A 23,548-nucleotide genomic window follows, 5' to 3' on the forward strand; every position below is an offset into this window, starting at 1 on the left:
TCTGCTTGCAGATCAGGTCCATTTTCTATTCTCTAGATCATCATAGGCCAAAGCTTTCCGAACGTTACACAACCAGATTTCATGGATTGACATTTTCCTACCTCCTACAACAGTTTCCTCATCATTTTCCAGCCTCCTCTGACAGCTTTCACATGGCCTGCCAGCCTGACTTAAAGCACGCCCACAGTTTAAGTGATTTCTCCCATGTTCCCTTGATCCTGCACCCTCAGACCACATATATATTCTCCCAGCTTCTGCTAATGCATGTTGGCTAGGCTCTACCACTCCTTTTGAATTCCTTTCCCTTTAATAAACACAGAACTTTCTCAGCTAAATTATGTTGTACCTCAGCCCTAGTTATTGGTCTGGTAGCCAGGACAGAGGTGAGTGAAGGTAGATCTTGAGGTGCGTAGTACTTGTTTCCTTGCAAAGCAGAATCTTCTGCATCTACCTCAAGCAAGCGATGTTGAGAGGAAACACTGGCCTTTAACATGACATATGGGGCCACTTCTAAAGCACAAAGTGTTTGGGGGTTCTGGAGAGTCAAGTTTTATGTGTGCATTGATCCAGATATCCCAATCTCAATTCTCAGGTTCTCACTTTTTCCTTCCCTAGAATTAGTAGACTGTCCAGGGTTGAGAATTCAACCTTCTCAGGAGCTCTGCTACTGTTATAGTTAATTCCTAGTCCTGTTCATCTCGTTTTCTGCACTCTGGCTGCAGAAGATGAGTCTCTTTGTATGCTACTAAGGAGGTCCTCTAACTTTCATACTTCTTCAATTGTGGAATAATCACCCTCACTCTTCACTGTCTTTTTTGAATGCCTCACTGGCCCTCAGAGAGAGCCTCTGATTCCATTGTCCTTGTAATTAGCGCTCCCCTCAGCCTCTCAAGATTCTGTGATATTGCACCCACCAGTGAATCCCCTTGCACTGTTATCTCATACAAGGTCACCACCAGTGAAATTTTCAGCAACTGCACTGCTACAGCATTTGCTTTACCTATCTCCAGCGCTTTAGTTCCAAAATCTCGTTTTATAGTTTGCTTCTTTGAACCACTCTAGACACCAACCATCTTAGATTGACTTCTCAGAGAAAGAAACTCTATTTTGGAGATTTGCATACAGAGAATTTATTGGGGAGTACCTGAAGTAGGAACACTTCTGGAGAAGTAAAGGAAATGGGATCTTCCTTTAGAAGTGCACCCTGTATTTAGCTGCAAAAACTGCAAAGTCAAAGGATAAGCCTACAGAAAGGGGTGAAGAATTGGGAAGACTAACGCAATCTATCATAATCCAGTAACCAGGGTTGAGTAATACAGTTCCTAAAAGAACAAGAGTTTCAGATGTACTTGATCATAGAGGAATAGAATATGATGTTTTGCTGGTTATGAACAATACACATCACACATTTGTGTGTTTCTCTAATCCATTCACTGAGTAAGCTATGGTTTCTACTTTTTGATTGAGGCCGGAGCAGGAAAAGACTCTCCAGCAGGTCCACACTGCCTTACCACTCAAGCTTTATGATCCAGCAGATACTGATGATGCTCAAAGTGTTGGTAGTAAATAAAAACCTATAGGAAGCATCTGGAAAACCCCCGAAGAAGAATTGTGATGCTAAAATTCTGGAGTAAAGTCATGGTTTCCTGTCACTATAAATGATCTCCTTTTAGAAGCACCTTCTGGCCTCTAGTGGACCTTTTTAAAGATTAATCATGAGACACTGAGTGACTTGAGCTGTCCATCAGGAATGAGATTAAAAGGTCAAAGGGTGGATGTGGTAAGGTCTTTGCCTTAGGAGAGATTGACAGCATGTTTCTATTTATGGTAGAAAGTTGACTCATGTTTTTAAAATGGACTCACTTATGCCACATTATGAAGTTGTATGAGATGTAAATGTGGATAGAAAGGTGAGAATCGATGCTGAGTAGCAGGAGGAGTGCTGGCTAGTGCTGATCCTGGGCCTATTCTCAGTAAGATTTATTTCTCAGCCTCCCCTCACAAGAAGGCTGACATCTACAGGTTTCATTTCCCAGGATTCCACATTTGCTGGCTTCTAGCTAAGTTAAACCAATGGGCATCCTCGGCAAAATATTGGTGAGTAGAAGGAAAGAATAATCCAGGGTTCTCCTTCCTGTCTGCCTAAAGTGTTGTCTCTGGCAGCAGCTGCATTTCCTCAGCAGCTCCTGCTTCCCCCACACAGCCCCACTGATGAAGCATTTGTAAGTGAAACTGTCCCCTAGGCTGTAACATCACATCCTCCCTTTGACCTTCTAGTAGTGGCTTCTTCCTGTTCCTAATCAGTGGATTGTCTCACCATTTCCCGTTTGGCTTCTCAGCTCTCCCCTTACCTCTATAATCACTTCACTATATTACTGTGTTGGAATAATTATGATGGTTTCTGCTTTCCTGGAGAAACTTCTCATGGATAAAACAGCCATTGATAAAATATTTTGATACTCAGCAGGGACTTTCACAGTGTAACAAGGAAGGATATTTGGACTGAGTGTAAATGTAAAAAAAACTGATCAAATGTTACTTTAAATCTTATAGTTTTATTTTCTAGAAATAAAAATTATTCCTAAAATTTTAAGCAGGGTAAAAGACAGAAACGTACGATTATATGGTTATAGCCACAATGATTAAAGCAAAAAGTTAGGAAGAGCATTACAGACATATGGATTTATACCTACAAAAGTTAAATTCACTAATTCAAAAACATTCATTCAATTTAAGCACTTCTTTTTTTTAAGTTTTTATTCAGTTTTATCTTTGCTAAAGATGCAGAGATACATCTCGTGTATCTCTGAGCCTTAGCATATGATAAGTATATGAAATATTACTTATTAAAATGTATTATTGTTTAAATAATTTGAGAAGCTTTAAACTAAATAGTTATTTCCAAAAAACTCAAAGCACAGTAATATAAAAATTTGCCAATAATCAACTCATACTAATCCTAGTAAATAAATATGTAATGCTAACCATCACTTCAGAAATCATGATTTACTGAGAAGGGCTTTAAGTAATATTTAAAGATAAATTCATATAAAAAAAATCTAGTGAAGAAGTAAATCTCTTAGGTATTTTTCAATATCTAAAAAATATTGATACTAAACAAACTATATTGTTGTAATTCATCTGAAAAATTAAGAGAGGGAATTCTAGAATTATACTTTAAAGATTATTATTTTTTTTAATTTACGGTTTCAGGCAGGGGCTGATGCTGAGTCTATGATGATGAATAAAACATAATCCCTCAATTAGCCTGAACTAGCAACACCCTCTGCTATCCTCTGGAAAAAAAATGGAAGGGACAATAGCAGAGTGGAAAGTAATACCTATTAGAGGACCTAAACTGAGGGTCTCCAGAGTACTTCCAGAAGCAGATGGTTCATGAAAGTTGACTATTAACCCAAGATTCTCAGAACAAAGTGATGACTACACAAAGTAGACAGCTTTCATTGCAGACCACCAAAATAATACTTATAGTTATAGATAATAGAACAGTTTTGGACTTTCTTTTGGCCAACTATAACCATTGCTAACACTTCATGTTATACCTGAATTAACAGTACAAGTGAAATAAGACAATCTGTATCTAAGCAAAAAGAAAAGGCAGCCTGGCTACCTAGGGAATCATTGGGACTTGTTTTCTTGGTCATGCCTAAAAAATGTTAGGCTATGGTAGTGAAGTGTATTCTGGTCCTTTCTTACAGTACTTCTAATTATTGTTTATCTCATAGTCATTTAATGTTTATTGTCCAGTTTCTCAAATTCTTCGACACAGACACTATTCCACCAGAGTTTCAATAAATGATTCAAAGAAAAAACTTATGAAATTATGCCCATTGACACAAACTGAAAATCAGATTATCAAGTGAAGAAACTTCCTCTTCAAGAAGAATGAAACCTCCTCTTCAAGAAGAATGAACAATGGAAAGGTCTTATGCTATCCTGCAGTTTTGGTTGAGGGAAAAAAAAATGGGAACTGAGAATTTAAAATGTTCCCACACTTCTAGGAAAAGACTCATTGTTCTTTAGCCATGGTAACAACAAGCCACTAGAACTGATTTTAAATTCATTCAATCAATAAACAGCTTGCTTTATTGAATACACTTTAAAAGCCAGCCAATCAATGACAGTCCTTATTTCTGAAGTAGCCAATTACGTACAAATCCAGTCCAACTAATACACCTCTGAGGACCAACCAAACAGCGGTAGTCACACCCAAGTAACCATAATTCTACAGATGACATCAACGCACTCATGTTTTGAACATCTGCTAATTCCTGAACTCCAAGCTTCCCTAAAACCCTTCATAAGATCAGTAGTTTACTCTACTGGAGAGGTTTTGCCTGATCCAAGCATAGCTCCCTTACAATAGTGAGCAAAAAATTCAGCTTTGCCTTTTGATATTGGATACTAAATGATGGTCTCATCATCCTTTGACATACCTTAAATGTCCCTTTTAATAAATGCAAAAATCTTTAGGGACTTTTTGTTTTGACGCATTTCCCTAGATGGTGCAAAAATAAGAATTTAGACCAGCTTTGTTGCACAGAACTAACATAGATATTTAACTTTAAAATAAAAAAGTGGTATGGTGCTAAATATTTATTTTAAAAAATATCTAAAAATTTTAAATTATAGAATCATTCAGGTCAGTATTTGGGGGGTGAATTTTCTGGGGTTATAATCAAGCAAGATTTTATTCTGGCAGAATTCTAGAGTAACAGTTTTTATGCTTTTCAATTAAGTGCTTTCCCGTAGCTATGTTATAAGATTTGTTTAATTCAATTTATTTAAACTAAAACAAAAAAATAATTCACCTATTTCTCCCACCCCCCACCTCCTGCCTCTGGCAGCCACCAATCTGTTCTCTGTATCTATGAACTTGTGGGGTTTTTATTTTATTTTATTTTTTTTTAGATTTCACATATAAAAGAGATCATACAATATTTGTCTTTCTCTGACTTATTTTACTTAGCACAATGCCCTCGAGGTCCATCTATATTGTTACAAATGGCAAATTTCATTCTTTTTTATAGCTGAATAATATTCTATTGTGTATATATATATATATATATATATATATACCACAATTTCTTTATCCATTTATCCACGCATGGACACTTAGGTTGTTTCCATATCTTGGCTATTGTAAATAATGCTCCAATGAACATGGGAGTGCATATACCTTTTCGAATTAGTATTTTCATTTTCTTCAGATAAACACCCAGAAGTGGAATTACTGGATCATATGGTGTTCTATTTTTAATATTTTGAGGAACCTCCCTACTGTTTTCCATAGTGGCTGCATCAGTTTACATTCCTACCAACAGTGTACAAGGGTTTCCTTTCTCCACATCCCCACCAGCACTTATTATTTCTAGTCTTTTTTATAATAGCCATTCTAACAGGTGTGAGGTGATATTTCATTGTGGTTTTGAATTGCATTTGCTTCATAATTGATGATGGAGAGCATCTTTTCATCTACCTGTTGGTCATCTATATGGCTTCTTTGGAAAAATGTCTATTCAGATCTTCTGCCCATTTTTTTTTTTTTTTTTTTTTTTGGTGAGGAAGATGGGCCCAGAGCTAACATCTGCCAATCCTCCTCTTTTTTGCTGAGGAAGACTGGCCCTGGGCTAATATCCATGCCCATCTTCCTCCACTTTATATGGGCTGCCGCCACAGCATGGCTTGCCAAGCAGTGCGCCGGTGCGTGCCCGGGATCCAAACCGGTGAATCTCGGGCCACCACAGCAGAGCGCTCACACTCAACTGCCTGCGCCACCGGGCCGGCCCCCTTCTGCCCATTTTTTAATTGGATAGTTTGCTTTTTTGCTATTGAGTTGTATATTTTCTTTTGTTTATAATGACGGTCAATTTGGTAAGCATTACATTCTTAATCTTTCGACATAATAAAAGTAAAATAACTTGATTAATATTTGAAATGTTATTCTAGATTGTATTGGTATTATGTAGATAAAAAAGTAATGCACTGTAAAACAGCAAGGCACATTATTGGCATAATGAAGTACCCCATAAAGGAAGTACATTTTCCTGATTTTAGATAAAGATATGTGAGCATGAAATATGTGTATAATTTCATATTTTGTTTCTTTCTAGATCAAGTAGAGAAGAATTAAGAGATAGGATCTTTTTGGACAAAATCTTCCACTAACTGGAAGAACATTTGTAGTATCCCATAATTCTACTGGTTTCAAGATCAGCAAAGCTTTTGTGCCTATATACTATTTTCTTCTTAAATTTGACTGGATTTTTTTCTAGTCAATATGGTACACTGTATGTGTAAAAATACTTTATTCCTTTGTATTTCATGAGAGTCATGCAGAGTGCTGAAATATACTTACCTCCCTATTGATTTCACAAAATATCCAGATGGCTGGGAGTAGGGAACAACAGTCAGAGACGGAACAAAGCAAAGACTGGGCCTAAAGAAGAGGAGGAACTGCTGAGGTCAAAACTAATTGTAGCTACTTCACTCCTAATGTGAGCAGAAAATTATTAGAGAGATAATAGAAGATGAGGCACGTAGCAAATAACAATATTTCCAATTATCAATAAGATTGTGTCCCATTTGTGTACAATTAGTAATCATAATGATAAGAATAATTTTATTTTTACTTTAAATACATTCTGTTTACCTGTCTTTTAACATTGCATACTATTTCAGAATTTTAGTTATTTATTATTTTTATTGATTTATTTGAATTACCTCTTACTTCTAATGGTGGAATTTCCTGCAGTTTACAAAATGTATGGAAAAAGACAAAAGAAAGTCCATAAAATATAAAGGGTAAAAGTCAGGGAAATATTCTATTTCAAAATATCCTGATTTAGGAAATATATAGAAACTTAAGTTCAAAACCAATCTTTAAACTTTCTTTCTTCAGAACAAAAAAAAAACCACAAGGAAAATTGTAAGTTTCTTTTTACCAGTACAAAGTTTTCTTGTCCCTGCATAAAAAAAAAAACATAATTAAGTAGACAACAATCAATGGAATGAATTAATGCCGTGATAGCGGTCTTTACGACAATGCAGAGACATTCCACAAAGGGCCGTTGTCTTTTATCAGCTGTCTGTGAAAACTTAAATAGTAATTTTAAGGCATAGTTCTATTAAAAAGACACTTCTAATAGAATAGAGACAGTGATGATGTGGTCAAGACATATAGCTTTGTGATATTTGAGAATGCGGAGAAATAGTTTAAAAGTCTCTTAGGCTTACCTTTTCATAAATCCTTTGTCTCAGTCAGGTCTTAACAATGTTTATTTTTCTAATTACAGAATTAGTACAGGGGACTTCCAATTCAACATGGTTGATTAAATGCTGTTTCTTAAACTTCATGACCTTCCCAAAGCGTAAAGGAATAAAAATCTTTAAAACTTCAAGGAGGAGACTCAGAGAAAAGACAACAGCAGACAAGAGAGGTCAACAATTTTTTTGAAAATGAAAGTAAATGGAGAAGAGCTAACCGACTAAGAAGATCAGAGGAAACTAAGACTGTGTGCCTACAGAAGGAGAGTGAGGAGAAAGAAGCCAGTTTTCCTTGCAGAACACTGGAAAGTGCCAAGTGTAACAAAAGGCAGGAGCCATAAGGGCTTATAAGCAGAGAGATGTCTGAAAGTTTATATAAAAACAGTTGGGCATTTAAGTAAATCCTGACCACTTCTCTAGCATCCAGACCTCTCAAACACTAACCTCCACCCAGACAGTCAGCCATTCTCAGCTCCCATTCTCCAAAGACTTGGAACCAGAGAGTTTCAGGGCCAGGCACACAAGTCTCAGAGGGAGTGAGGGGCTGATTTGTAAACAAAGGAAGTAACTGTTGGGTGACTCAGGCTTTAAGGTTCTCCAGACACAATTCTGGCTCTTGATTGGATCACCCCAGAGCGGGAATTCCTGGAGGAGTGGTGAGTTGGAAATTTGTAGGTTGTTGAAACAATTGGAAGAACACTACTGGCATTTAATGGGTTAGAGTCTCAGATTCCAGACATCCTCCTATGTATGAAACTCCCTCCCAGTGAAGAATTATCCCACATCCCTAAAGACTTTCGGATATTACAGCAGACAATCACGTAGGGAAAAGAAAAAATGTTTAAAGCTATGTGAATCTAGGACCTAACTGCATTTTGCATATAAACAATACACTTTTTTGCATATAGACACAATGTATTTTGGCATGGCCTTAACATAGACCGAATTTTTCAAGGACGCAATTGTAAATTGAAGCAAGATGGCATATTGTTTGGTTTGGAGTTTAACCAAGAGTTTTTCACTATTTCGTAAAATCACATCACCAAGAACATTAATGCTCATGGTATTTAAGATGTCAATACTGCTCACCAACACAATTGTATCAGGCTGTATGTAAAGCTGTCACCTTTAGAGATTCTACAAGTATGTGCAAGCAGTCAACTACCTCATTACGTCCACAGGGAAGTGTAGGGTAGCCATGCCTGATGGTTTACACGCTGAAATATACATTATTTTATTATGAATTACTTTTCGCTATTTCCTTTTTACGTTATAGTTATGACATCACATTGTTATTGGTGAAATTATATGTGTTGATAGGTAAAGTTATACTAACTATGCTTTCCATGTCAGGGTAGTAAAAGCAGATTTATAAAATATTTGCTTTAAAAAAAAAAGAGGTCATTGTATCTAATAGGGTTGAGAGCCACTGCCCTAGGATGAACTTAACTAGTTGACAAATCTTTCCCCAAACACGGTGTCCAAACAGGATTTCAGTAGTTTACCCTTAAATGTGAACTCTCGACTGACTGTTATCAGATGTTTGAAAAAAGCCTCTAGCGTAAAACAAGAGAGACCAAAACAAAAAAAAAAAAAAAAGGAGAGCTGCAAAAGAAAATCTAGAGGGAAAAAAAACAAAGGAAACAAGGTAACTTTAAAATAATTCTTAGGGTATGTGTGCATGCACACATGAGTGTGTTTGTACATACAGCAGCAGTTCTTAAACCATGTGATCTGGAGTTCCCAGGGAGTCCCCAAGGCCTTTTCAGGAGGTCTGTAAGGTCAAAACTCTTTTCATAATAATAGTAAGACATTATTTTCCTTATTCGCTCTCATATTCTCATGAGTGTAAAGTTTTTCAGAGGTTACACAATATGTAATATCACAACATATTGCATATAGAAGTAGCTATGAGAATCCAGCTATCTTATATTTAGCTGGATATTAAAGAGATTTGCAAATATATATATATACTATTCTCACTGTATTATTTTTATTTTAGAAAATACAGTTGTGCTTTATAAATAATATTTGTGTTAACATGTATTGTTTATTATTGATATTTTTGAATAAATAAATATTTTAAATACTGCTCCACTTTACTTCCTAATATGTTAAATATTAATAGATAGCCTACATAAATAAAAGCTCTTTGGGATCCTCAATAGTCTTTAATAATGCAAAGGGTTTTTGAGAATAAAAAATTTGAGATTAGTATATACCATACAAAGTGTACAGCATATATACATATGTATATGTATATATGTGTGTGTGTGTATACAAAACAACACACATACATATATATTTAATATCCTAAGAAAAGTTAATGTAATCATTAAATAACAAAATGTCATAATAAACACCAGACAAAACTTGTATATTTCTTCTGTATTCAATTCAGTTACTAAAATTAAAAAAAAGAAGTTAGAGTTGGATAACATGGGTAAACTATTCAGAATGAAGAGCAAAAGCCAAAGTGATGGGGCCGGCCTGGTGGCACAGTAATTAAGTTCACGCACTCTGCTTCAGTGGCCAACAGTTCAGATCCCGGAGCAGACCTACACCCTGCTCATCAAGCCATGCTGTGGCGGCATCCCACATACAAAATAGAGGAAGATTGGCACAGATGTTAGCTCAGGGACAATCTTCCTCAATCAAAAAAAGGAAGATTGGCAACAGATCTTAGCTCAAGGCCACTCTTCCTTACCAAAAAATACCAAGTGATGGAATATATGAGGGGAGAGATAAGAATATTAGAGAATAGGTCCAGAGGTTCCAATATCCAGCCACAAGAACTTCAGACAGAAAAAAAAAAAAAAAAAAACAAAGAAAGAAAAGAAATTATAAAAAGAGCAATAATTCAAAGAAACAATACATAAAATTTATAGAACTAAAAGATATAACTTGCCAGATTAAGTGCCAAAGACAATAAACAACAAAATATTACCCATATGCATCATCATGCAATTTCATAACATGGAGGGCAAAAAGAAGATCCTAAACCATCCAGGAAAAAAAAAGTATGAAAGATCAGAAATAAAAATGGCAACACTGAAACTAGAAGAAAATGGAGAAATTCTGTAACATTTTGAGTGCAGATTACTTCATGCCAGAATCCTATATTCAAACTATCAATTAAGAGTTTAGACAAAATGATGACATTTTTAGACAGGCAATATTACCAAAATTTCTTCCATACAGATTTCTAAGGAAGATTCTAGAGGAACAGATAGGAAACCAAGAAACATGAAAGCAATGCATGTAGGAAATAATGGAAGCACCACAAGAGTGTCACACTGAATTCCCAAGGTCTGCAGCAGGCATGCAGAGCGACCTGGACAGGGAAACACGGGGCATGGAGCTCCCAGAAAAATAATTGAACTTGTAGACTTTCACCGACTGGGCACAAAATTGTAGTTGAGAAGATATTTAAAAGCGTAGAAATAATATTGCCATATATAGAAAGCTAATCACATTTAGAAATGAGATAATTATTCATCAAAAAAATAAAAGGTTGAAAAGAAAGAAAAAGTAATCATAACACACCATTCTTGACTTATATGGGCAATAATTTAGCAAAAAGGAGTTGTGATCTTTCCAGTCTATTTTAGCCAAAGTCTTGTGAACTTTCTGGACAATAGAAATGCAGACGAGGTCTATAGGCAGTAATAAGAACAGCTAACATCAGTGCCTGGAGAATCTAGATTTAAACAAGCACCAATTTACGTGTATGAATTTCAGAACATTTTAAGTGAAAGTAGAAAGGTATAATTTCATATTTATGAAATTAAAATAAAATTTCACATACTCTTTTATAGTATAATAATGATGATACTTCATACTTTTAATCAGACATTCTGAAGCACTCTCTAAACATTAGCAAATTAAGTCTCACAATACCCCATGCAGTAGTTAAGAATAATCATTCATTATACACTCAATAGTTAAAATGAGACATCAAGAGATTAAGTGATTTATCTCAAGATCACACATTCCCTGAGTTCCAGAGGGAAGAGTCGCCTACAATTTTCCGTATCTTTTGCTATAGCTCTCAACCTTCTCTTGCCAACTGTATCACTGTAGAAAATGTGCTGTGCTCTCTGTTTAGGGTCATTAGCTAGCTCGCAGGTTACCTAGCCACCTTATTGGCTTGTGAAGTTTCCATTTTGTCCCCTTTGAAGGATGTAAGATAAACCCACCCTTTACCAAATGCCCATTTAGAGTAATTTCCCAGTGCATTTCTCAGTAAAAGTTTTTCCAATATAAGCATATTACCAGCATAACACCTATATTTAATAATTTATGCTTTCAAAGATCCATTCTGGGCCGGCCCAGTGGCATAGTGGTTGAGCTTGCGTGCTCTGCTTCAGTGGCCCGGGGTCCTTGGATTTGGATCCCGGGCACGGACCTATGCACAGCTTATCAAGCCATGCTGTGGCGGCATCCCACATATCAAGGAGAGGAAGATGGGCACGGATGTTAGCCTAGGGCCAGTCTTCCTCAGCAAAAAGAGGAGGATTGGCAACAGATGTTAGCTCAGGGTTAATCTTCCTCACACACACAAAAAAAATCCATTCAATATTAATTAACCAAATATTTATTAAGTGATTTTATATGTCAAGCGTTACAGATCTGATTCCTGCCATCACTGATTTTGGTATCTACCAGGAAAGACAGAAAATTTTAAAAAACAATTATAGCGAAGTCAGCCAAAGGCTGCTAAGAGGTGGTATAATACTAAACAACTACAGAGAAGATGACACCTAGATTAGAAGTTACTTCAGAATGGTATTCCTAAAAGAATGACTTCAAAGCTGAGGTCTGAAGAATGAATAAAAATTAGCCAAGCAAAAACAGACAAGTGTGCTCCAGTTAGAAGGAACTACTCATGTAGCAGCCCAGAGAGGGAAGAACCTGCTGTGCTCAGGAAACTGCAAGATGCCCAGAACAACAAGAAACAGAGTGAACAAAAGAAGAGGCGGATAGAAACAAGGCTGTAGAAATGGAGATAACATCATGTTAAGCCATGCTAAAGACTTTAGATTTTTCTGAAAGCAGTGGGAATCTCTGGACGGTTTTAAGCAAGAAGTCATGTTCGTGTTATGAAGTACCACTCTGGTTGCTTGTGGGTTAGAAAGGGGCAAGACTGGAGGCAGGCGACCAGTGAGGAATCTCGACTGTGGTCCAGGCCAGAGATATTGGTAGCCTTTACTGGTGTCGAAGAGGGAGAAGTGACAGTGGAGAAAAAGAAATATATTCAAGAGATATGAAGAAATAAAATCAAGAGTGATTTTGACTTTATATGAGGATAAATGAAAGGAAAAAAAAGAAAGAGAAAGCATGGAAGATTCCCAACTTTCACAGAATGAAAGACTACAGAAAAAAACAGAAGCTTCTACCTTTGACTGTAAAACAAAAGTTAGTTTTGTGGAGTTCAGAAAACAAGGTGAAATTGAAATGCTGGACAGAAACATAGAAGATGGAAGGGGGGAATATTGGAGTTAAAATATTTAAGGATTTTTCGTTATTTTGGAATAGAATGGAGAGAGAATAAATAACTTTAGGCTTAAACGTACATTCAAAAATTTGAAAGGAATCACTAAAATAATATAAATATAGTGATTAACCTTCAAACCACAATTGATATATATATAATGAAAATTGTTAAATTTTTTACTCTGTCACCAACAAAGAGAGGCTATACGTTATTTTCAAGCATACAGGGAACATTCATGACCATTGACCATCTGCTGTGTAAACTCAACAAAATATTCAACACAATAAATTCAGAGAGATAGCCTAGTAAACCCAAAGTTAGAGAAAGGAAATCATAAAGACTCAGATCAGAAATTCAGAAAATGAGAGATAAACAGCCAAATAAAACAAAAACCAATGGAGTTGATCATGAAAACTAAAATGGTGTTTCTCTGAAGATACTAGTAAAATATTTAAAAATCTCTAGTAAGACTGATTCAGAAAAGTAGAGAAGAAAAGTAATACTAACAGTAATTATATTTCTCTATCTTTTGCTTTATTTTAAGAAAGATGATAGCAACTGGAATTCTTCTGTGATATGACTGAGGTTTTTCTGTATAGTTTTGGGCTGGCCTCAGGCCAGCTTAAGGAGAATCTCTTTAGTGTTTAAATTCTTATCATAGGAAACATAAAATTAGCTCCTCTCAATGCTTCAAACTCGTGGTTCAATAGAAACAGAAAAAAAATTATATCTATAAGGTATAAATACAAGAGAATTATATTTTGCCACTCACTGGGTCACCAGTGAGACATAAATTTCTGAAAAAACAAAATTCTGTCTCCCCTACACAAAGGGTTAACAAACCTTAGCAGTATCCCAGATCACAAAGGCATGCCAGAACATACCAGAGTGTTGTGATTGCATTACTCTTTGTTGCACAAATTTCAATTCTTTCTCTTCTCATAAAGCACAGAATAGAAGAAAGAGTACAATTGTTCAGATGCCCACAGGTGCTTTGCTTTGGTTTCCCTCACCTTATCCAAAGTTACGGGCAAAAACATTTAGTACTTCTATACTATGCTTTTCTCTTTTATTTTTTGATCTTCCTCCTATTCCTCCACTTCTAGAAATTTATAACACGGAGGCTGAGAAGGAATGATAAAACCCAACGGGCATGTGCAAGGTGATATTAGGGCATAGGTCAGTAACTTTTCCTGAAAAAGACCTGTTTGTAAATTTAGACTTTGTGTGCCATATGGTCTTTGCAACTATTCAACTCTGCCGTGGGAGTGCAAAAGCAGCCTTGGACCACATGGAAACAAATGGCTGTGGCTGTGTTCCAAAAACCCTTATTTACAAAAACAGGTGCTGGGACAGGTTTGGCCCATAGGCTCTAGTTTGCTGGCCCCCATTTTAGAGGAACCAGAAGGTATTCTGGTTTTCAGAAAACAAAAATATCTTCTTTCTCTAAACTTATGAGATCAAAATTTTCTTTATCAAAGGCAAAAGCTTTATTCCAAAATTGTGAAGAAAATTTGGATTGCTAATATCCACAGTGAGGTACAAGTGACTAATAATCAAGCCTTTCCTGAAAGAAGTCTTCCATGTTCGAGAAGAGGATGAATCTCAGAGAAACATATCCCAAACGTTGGGGGAGGGGACTCATAAATGATGAAACAGCACTCAGACAGGGGAGGCTCAGGGGCAAAGAAGTCTGCTTAGTGTACACTTTGGTCAAAACTCAGGACACCAATAAGTGATGTAAGCTTGGACAAAGGATCTAATCAAAATGAAATCTAAGCGCCAAGTAATTTACAATTGCAAACTCCCACTTTTCAGCTTACTCCCACAAGTATCCCTTTCCTACAAGTCTTAAACCCCACTGGGACGTTCAGCCCGTTGGACTTGAGTTTTCACTGTGTATTACACTCTTTTTGCCCTCACTGCCCTCCTGTCCCTTGTTGGACGTCTTGGTCTAAAGCAGTAATCACTCCTTTGCATATAACGTCTCCTTACGCGTGTTTAACTGGTCAATCCACAATCTGAGTTAAATCTAACACCAAACCTATTCTTTGCCTCTATTCAAGTTTCCAATTATGATAGGTCTCACTTTAAATTCATGACTGCAAACTTCAAACGGGTCCTCCACGCTGCCCAGCAATCCTGTGTTGCGCAGTCCGTTCACTCTTCATTCTCTGGGATGCCCTTTCCTTTGTATTCAAACCTCTGACACCCTATACTAGTTTTCTACGGCTGTATAACAAATTACCACAAACTTAGTGGCTTAAAACAACACAAATTTATTATCTCACTGTTTTATAATCAAAAGTCCAGGTGTGGTGTGGCTGGATTCTCTGCTCAAGATTTCACCAGGCTGATCTCAAGGTGTTGGCCAGGGCTGCAGTTCTCACTCAAGGCTGGGGGCGTCTTCCAATCTCCCTGGATGTTGGCAGAATTCATTTCCTTGCAGTGGTAGGATGAAGGTCCCATTTTAGTGCTGACTATCAGCCAGGGACCACTCTCAGCTCCTAGAAGCTACCCACAGTTCCTTGCCATGTGGCCCCCATAGGCAGTTCACAAAATGAATGTTTGCTTTCTTTGAGGCTGGCCAGAGTACATCCCTCTGATTTCCTCTTCTGAGACAAAAATGGAGAAAATTCTGCTTTGAAGGGGCTAAACTCATTAGGTCAGGTCCATTCAGAATACTCCCCCTTTTGCCATTTAACATAAAGTAATCACAGGAGTGTTATTTCTTCAAATCATGGGTTCCACCCATGCTCAAAGGGGAGAGTATTATGCAAGAGTAAGGATCACGGGGAGTCATCTTAGAATTCTGTCTACTCTACTGCTCTTCCTCACTCTCGGCTGACAACTTCTTAATTCATTAATAAGAAAGATAAGCACTCAGAATAAATCTTCATCCTTCCACTGCAAGTCTACCCGCCAAGCTTCACCCAAATGCCTCCTAGACTTTGCCTTCATACTTGTAACTACAAATGAATTGCCCATTCTCCTGTCTAAGGGCAACTCCATCTTTTGTTCACTAGATCTTATTCCAACCTACCTACTCAAGGTCTCTGCTGTTCTAATTATCCCTGTTTTCTCCTGCATCATCTATTTTATTCCCCCTTGAACTAGATCATTCCTATCCACATATAAACAATCTGTAACATAGCCCATAGAAAAACAAAAACTCTCTCCTGACTCACAATCTCTTCTGACCTTGACCTCAGTTCTCCACCGCCCTTTAAAGCAATATCACTAATCTTGTTTATCTCAACTTCCTCACCTACCATTCTCCCTAGAACTTACTTAGATTAGACTTTTCTTACCATCACTCTTACCAAAGGTTTAATAAAATCCTTTTGCCAAATATAATGATCAATTTTCAGTCTTCATTTTACATGAACTCTCATTGCATTTGTCATAGTTGATTACTTCCCCCTTCTTAAAACACATTTGTCTCTTGGGTTTCTGGACACCATTTGCTTCTGGTTTTTCTCAATAGTTCCTTCAGTATTCTTTGAAACCTTCCTCCTGGTCCAGACCTCTAAATATTGGAGTATCCCAAATATATTGCTATAATAATGCTCATAAAACACCACTCTAAAACTCAGTGTCAATCAATAATAGACACGTATCTCATATGTCTGTGGGTTCAACTAACAGACTGGGCTCAGCTGGGCTCACTCATGCACCTTGGATTAAATCTGTCTCTCCCGTCTTTCTTCTGGGACCAGAGGGACCTGGGCATATCTTCTCATGGTAAGGGTGGAATGTAAGAGCACAGCAGAAATGTACAAGTAGTTTTTCAAGCCTCTGCTTGTATCACAACTGCTAGCATCCCATAGGCCAAGGCAACTTTCAGGGCTGAGCCCAGAGTCAGGATGGGATAGCCCAATTACATGGCAATGAACATGAGTGGAGGGAAGGGAACACATGTGGGGCCTTGAATGCAATCAGCCACAGCAGGGCTCATCTTCATCCCTCTTTTCTTCTTCTTTGTCTGTATTAACCACTTCGGTGATCTCATCTAATTCCGTTACTTTAAATAATCAATTCTATTGTTGACTTCTAAATATAAATTTAAATCTCCATCCCTGAGCTCTACCCTGAACTCCAGACTAATGTATCTAATATTTACCTGACTGCTCACCCCACTTGGATGCCTAATAGATATCTCATACTTAATATGCCCAAAACGAAACATTTGCTTTTTCCACCCAAACCTGCCCCTACTTCATCACTCTCCGTCTCTATATATGGCATCATCTTTAACTCACTTGCTCAAAACAGAAACATTGGAGTCATTCTTGGCTTCTTCCTCTCACATATTTATAAGAAATCTATGAGCAAATCCTTTGGGCTCCACTTTGAAAATATATCCCTTATCTGATCATTTCTTACCGGGCTCCACTGCTACCACCTAGCCTAAGGCACCTTCCTCTCTCATCTGAATGACAATCACTCCTATCCAAGAGGTCCCCCTGCCTCTACTCTTGCCCTGCTACAGGCTTTTTCCACTGATTACCCAATATGATGTTCCTAAAACATAAAATGTTTCATTTAACTAACTCCTCTGTTTAAAATCATCAGATGGTTCCCTTTCATTCACACCAAGACTAAATGAGAAAGTCCAACAGTGACACCTAGACTAAATGACATACATCCATACGTGAGCTGGCCTTGGCCTAACTCTCCAACATTGTCCAAGCTTTCTTTCTCTTACTAATTCCATTTTACCTACAATGACATATTTACTGCTTTTCTAAACCAATAAAAATACTCCCACTTTAGGGTCTTTGCAGTTCTGCCAAGAATGTTCTTCCTTGAGATATATGCAAGACCTCTTTCCTGCCTTCACTGAAGTTTCTGTTCAAATGCCACTTCTTCAGAGAGGCACACCTTGCCCATACCATCTAGACTAGAAGACCCACTATTCTCCTTTTATTTTACTCTGTTTTTATCTGCAGTGCTACCACTACCTAACATCATGCTATTTATTTATGTGTTCAATCTCTATATTCCACAGCAGAATGAAGGTCCTATGAAAGCAGCCACTTCATCTATTTCATTCACTGTTATATCCCCTGTAAATAGAACAGTGCTTGATACACGAGAGTACTCAAAAAATATTTATTGAATGTTGAATGTTAAATAATTTAGATAACATTGAACTAATAATCCTTTTTATCTGCAAGGCATCTCTACAACCCTTCTTTGCCCTCTTATTCACACTATTGATCCTGCTGGCTGAAACAATGGCATATAAATGTTAAAGATTAATTATAAATAATAATATAATTAAGGAATAAAACTCTTATAAACATTCTACTATAAACATATTTTTATGTATTTCCTAGCATAAATGTATAAGAATTTTTTTCCTAGAAATGAAATTGCTGGGTTACAGGATATGTGCATACTCAGCTTTAGGGTAACACCAAATTGTTCTCCAAGTGATCAACAAAGGAATGGATAAATGAAGTTTATCCATGTACAGAAATATTATGTGAAAGCAAATGCATTAATGTGATATGCAATAATGTAAATGAGTCTTAAGAAAATTACGTTAGATGAAAAAAGGCAGGCCCCCAAAGACTATATACTTAATTATGCTGTGTTTATATAGTTAAACAAAACTAAATAATCTATTTTAATGATACATACATATGTGATAAAAGAATGAGAAATACAAAATCTAGGGTAGTGTTTAACTTGCTGGGGTGAGGTGGGAAGCAGGGAGATGGGATCTCAGTGCACACAGTTAACTTCAAAGGTATTGGTCATATTTTATCTTTTAAGCTGTGTGGTGGATTTATGAATGTTTATTTTATTTTATGGTTCATCACTTATATATATGTTACCCATATTCTTTTGTAGATATCAAATATAGCATAGTATTTTAAGTATATGTATGTATATATATATAATTTTAGTTATAGTGCTGTTTCCCATTTAGTTTGTCATTAGTTCTCACAACCAATGTATGAATTGAAAATTAATATTAATAGACAAAAGGAAAAAAATTAACATGAAGGCACAAAAACTAGGAATGAGAAGACCCCCTTACTTAATTATACCTCACTTTTCTAAGGCAAACTGCTCCCAAATTTTTGATAATTTTAGGTACAAAGCTGTCTTGGGGCAGAAAACAAAGATTTGTTGATAAGATTGTAAAGCATGGCCCATATACGGAATAATAAAAGCTTCACAAAAGTCATTAACAACAAACAGTGGTCACCTGCTCGTTTTGCTCTCCTTCATTGAGAACAAAGCTAAAAGAGACATGCTATATTTTAAAATATTATTTTGAAATATTTTCCATATATGGCCAGTAACTAATATAGTATATAACTTCTGAAAATATGAGAAAGCAGGACAAATTTTTATGCAATTCATTTATACATAGGAGAAGGGGCTCTACCGTGTCTTGAACTCTTTTCTGGTCAAAAAGTTCTATGATTTTGCTAGTTCTGGGACCGCTGCACACCAGGGTTTGGGTCTGTGGGTGCTGACCAGCACCGACAGTGCTGAAATGATAGACAAAGCCTCGTCTGGTTATATTTCCTCTGACCTGTAGGAGAAAGGGCCCTGAGAGCCCATGAATTAGGACTATTATTATTATTATTTCTCAGAATCAAGGAATTTAGCTTAAGCAGGTTCTCAAATCTCATGGAAAGGCACCTATTTTGCATCTCAGATTTGGTCACCACTGCCACCAGCACTCACTACCTTCAGCCGTCAGGCTCAGAAGCAACTCTGCTGTCTAAGCCATTTTTACATGTCCCTTGGCAGTGATTACGGAACCACACATACAGTACAGTATAAATTAAACTAAGTGAAAAATTAACTTCCTGAAGAAAAACCACACGCTGTCCTCCTCCAAAATATGTGTTTGCCCTGACCTTTTGGAGGCATCAAGACATCCCAGCCCTTTAACTTCATGAAAATCTTTTTAGATAGCTTACTCTGAGGGCAGATTTATGTCTGGAAAATTTGGAGTTGCTTACCAAAAGGATGAGAGTCATTTATTTTCCTGTTACTGGTCTGCCACATGAATGAGATAACATCAGCTAAAATATTCAGCAGAAGCTATTCCTGGTTTTTTCCCTTTCCCTCTTTGAGACCGGTTACCTATTTAACTCCATCCTGTCAATTAAACCAGAGAAAAAACGCAAAGAACTAATTAGGCAACTGTGTAATTTTAATTAGCTGTTTTGATAATTAAACTAATTAGTTCCCCTGTGTTTCCACAATATGTGGTGGACTGGTTTTGATATCACAGCTTCAGAGTTCCATTCCATTAGTTAATTAGTCACTTTTGCATTAGAAAGCTTTATTAATGGCCTTAATTTGCAGTTGAAATGAGAAATCTGCTGTCAATAATTTGGATAATTGCCTACTGTTTGATTATAAAGTACAAAAGTAGCAGCACACCATTACATATGCAAATCCCAAGGGTTATTTCCTGGATGCTTAGCTTTCTTGATCTACATTTCATCCTCTCTCGCTTTCTGTTTTTTCTTGACCCTGTTAGGGGGAAGAGAATCCAGCTTATTAAGAAAATGAAGGCCTGTTTTTTTTTTTCCCCTTGTCCTGTACTGCATGTATGCTTGTGCCTGCAATTGTTAAAGTTATTGCTTGCTTTGTACCTAATTAGTGTCCTTGGAATTAAATGAACAGCTCTGTATACACCTCTAGCTCCTGCAGCCATGTTTGTGCATTGAATAATTGATTCTACTCTGCTAATCAGATAGGGACATAATGAGCCAGTTTAATTAAATGGGGATCTAACCTGGTGAACACTGGGAAAATATTTGCTCATTTACTTAGTAAAAGGCCACAGTTGCTTTTCATTGGATAGAAGGGAAGGTTATGGAAAGTAAAGTAGGCTCTCAAAGCAGAAACAGTTCAGTGGTTGTCTACCACTACTTGAATAGCAAAAGGGTTTAGTTAGTTTGGGAGTGGGGGTGAGGGTAGGAAGAGTTTAATCAAAGGGCTAGAAGACGCTGAAACTGCTGACAGATTCCCCATCCTCTCCCAAGGTGTCAGCATCACTGCTCTGCTATGCTCTAAGAGGCAGGTTTCCTGGCCGTGCGTGGTCTTGAGTGATTTGCAGAAAGAATTTCAACTCTCTTCACTGCCAGTGGGTGCCTGTGTAACTACATAAAGGTAAGATACAGTTGTAGTTTATCTTCTTGGCAAGTGATGAGAATAACTTGTTTGTTCTCCAATGATCCTATGGACTTATGTTGAGGATTACTTCTAGAAACTAATAACCAAATGTGTAACTTGTGTAACCTTATTCCTGTGCTGTGAAAATAGAGGGGAAAAGGAATACACCAAGGCATGGGAGGAGTTATATAAATTTAAAGCCCTCTGTGTATTTTAAAAAGGTAACTTAGGACTTTAAGAATAACAGCTGATCATTCAGATTGACTGGAGAAATACTTGTGCTTTAACACAGGTGAAATCTTTGGAATGGAAAGATGATTATGGTCTTTAAATGTAAAAGATTACCCACATTTTCAGTGACAGCTTAAGTGAAACACACCACATTCAACATAATCTGTGAAACCCAGCTCTGACTATGGATGCATACATCTCCTGTAATTCTAATTGCACATCAGACTAACTTTACCTGCAGGGAGAGAGTATTGCAAGGCCAACATAGAAACAACATGGTGCTCATCTGCTCTGGTGTACTAGGATGAAACAGCATATTGACCCTGAATCTATACTCTGAGTAAAAGCAATTGTCATTCTGCCACTGTAACACCTTGTTGCCAGTGGCGATGTAATTAAAGCTGTGTGGACTCATTTTCCATTCTTATCTCTTAAGCTCCTCTGAATCAGAAACTGTTTGTCTGTGGTAACTGAGAAAACCTACTACAAGGCTACATGTTTATGTATGAATTTTTGGTAGCTTTTCTTTTTTTAGGGGGTTGAAGTTATATACACAATTACCAACATTCATCCAAATAACGTGTCTATACAAATGTTGATATGTATCTGCATACACACATAGGCATGTATACTGTGTGTACATTTATATATATGCATACAGCCTCGCATATATACACACACGCACGCACGCACACAGAGTCTAAATTTTACTCACCCCCTTTTCTCCTCTATTAAAATTCCAAATGGCTAAGAGGATTTTCTCAATTTAGTCATACTTTTAATCTTCACTGAAATGAGTGATGACTTCTTATAATAAAAAGTTGACAGGCTTACATTGCGCACCGGTGGATTAGTTTCCCTTGGTGATGAGGTTTTCTTTTGTGTGCCGTGTGTCTGTTTGATGGAGGTTTAACAGAAAGCATTTTGGCAGAAATTGGATGCAGCAGGGATCATCTGGAGATGGCTGCTGTTCGATATTAACTGCACACAGTAACTTTTTTTCCTCTTTTTTTTTGTTATTCTTCAGCCAGGTGACAGAGAGAGCCAAACATTTTTCCTCTTGAAAATAAAGATTTTTTTTTTCTTTTTAAGAATAAAGTCTGTACCCATTCTGCAAACCTCAAAATATTTCATAGGCTTAGGCCATTGTTTAATATAAGCAGGGAAAAAGCTTCCTCTGCAAGGAGGTATCAACATACAAATATCTGAAAGGTGTATTTCTAATATCCCAATGCTTTTGATCCTCTAGAAATCAGCATTTGAACAGGAGTTGGTTAAAGATTAGAATTAGATGTTTTACAGAAGATATACACTTGATCCTTGCCTAAATTCAAAGACAGAGACTTGTGGGCCATAATTTGCATTATTTACTCCCCATCTTCGCCCCCTTCTTGTAATTCCATTTTATTGCCCATTGGAAGCTTCGAAAATCCCATAATGGAGACTTGCCAGATGTCAAATGTAGTGGAACATGCTCCAAGCATATGTATATATTTATGTTTGTGAATATATGCACATGGAGAAAATAAAGAACTGAAAGGGTACATCTCATTCCACAGGAAAGCTCTGACCAGGTGGGTGGAAGCTAATAACATTCACTAGCCCCTAAGCACTAGAGCCAGTGATTCGATGTTTGATGTAAATACCCTCAGCCTGAGAGCCAGTATGCAGTACAAATGAGTATTTGCCTTTAATAAAGGAATACGTGTGTGTGTGTATACATTTAACACAGTAATTATGCTATTCTGCCAAATAGCAAATATTTATTGCTAAATGAACAATCTTTATTTGAAAAATGTGAGAATTTAATTATTGCCTCCCTTTTCCAATAATAAAGAAAACCTTCAAGTCTGCTCACAGTGTGAAGTTCTTAGATCCTGGCAAAATGCTTATGATAGAGATAGGACAAGCCTAATCTGTACTTACCTCTGCTTCAGACAGCAGCGGTGACAATCCTGCCTGGCTTGTCAAGTTTCAAGAACTTGCAATCCTTAATTTAAACACTTGAGAGATCTATGGAGCCTGTCAGTCTGGTTAATTAAGCTCTGTCTTCTTTTACCCCTCCTCCCCACCAAAACAAAATCTGACTTTTTTTTTTAAAAGGCCACTTAAGACTTTATCCACTGATTAAGCAAACAGGTTCTAGCCTAAGTAGAATGGTCATAGAAGACTTAAGCAGAATAGTTTTTGCTATTAAAGGGAACCTACTTTAAAAGCTTCACTTGGAAGTGTCATATATAGGTCGGCCTTAGCATGCTTAGCTTTCCTCTCTCTGAGCTAATTAGGGAAAATATTGGATAATCCAGAGCAAGAAATAATACAAAGAAAATATATGTATTAGAATATATGTCAGTCCTTCATTTTTAACATGGATGT

General features: G+C 36.9%; 1 long non-coding RNA gene across 1 annotated transcript in view; it reads left to right on the forward strand.

The window, feature by feature from the left end:
• Positions 1-9,378, forward strand: part of LOC131416273 (uncharacterized) — a 34,153-nt gene extending 24,775 nt beyond the window's left edge. Inside the window, exon 2 of the long non-coding RNA XR_009222571.1 lies at positions 7,317-9,378. This is a non-coding gene — a long non-coding RNA (uncharacterized LOC131416273). The remainder of the gene's footprint in view (positions 1-7,316) is intronic.
• Positions 9,379-23,548: the final 14,170 nt, after the last annotated feature.

The sequence above is a fragment of the Diceros bicornis genome, chromosome 17, assembly GCF_020826845.1.
Source record: "Diceros bicornis minor isolate mBicDic1 chromosome 17, mDicBic1.mat.cur, whole genome shotgun sequence".
Classification (NCBI taxonomy): domain Eukaryota; kingdom Metazoa; phylum Chordata; class Mammalia; order Perissodactyla; family Rhinocerotidae; genus Diceros; species Diceros bicornis.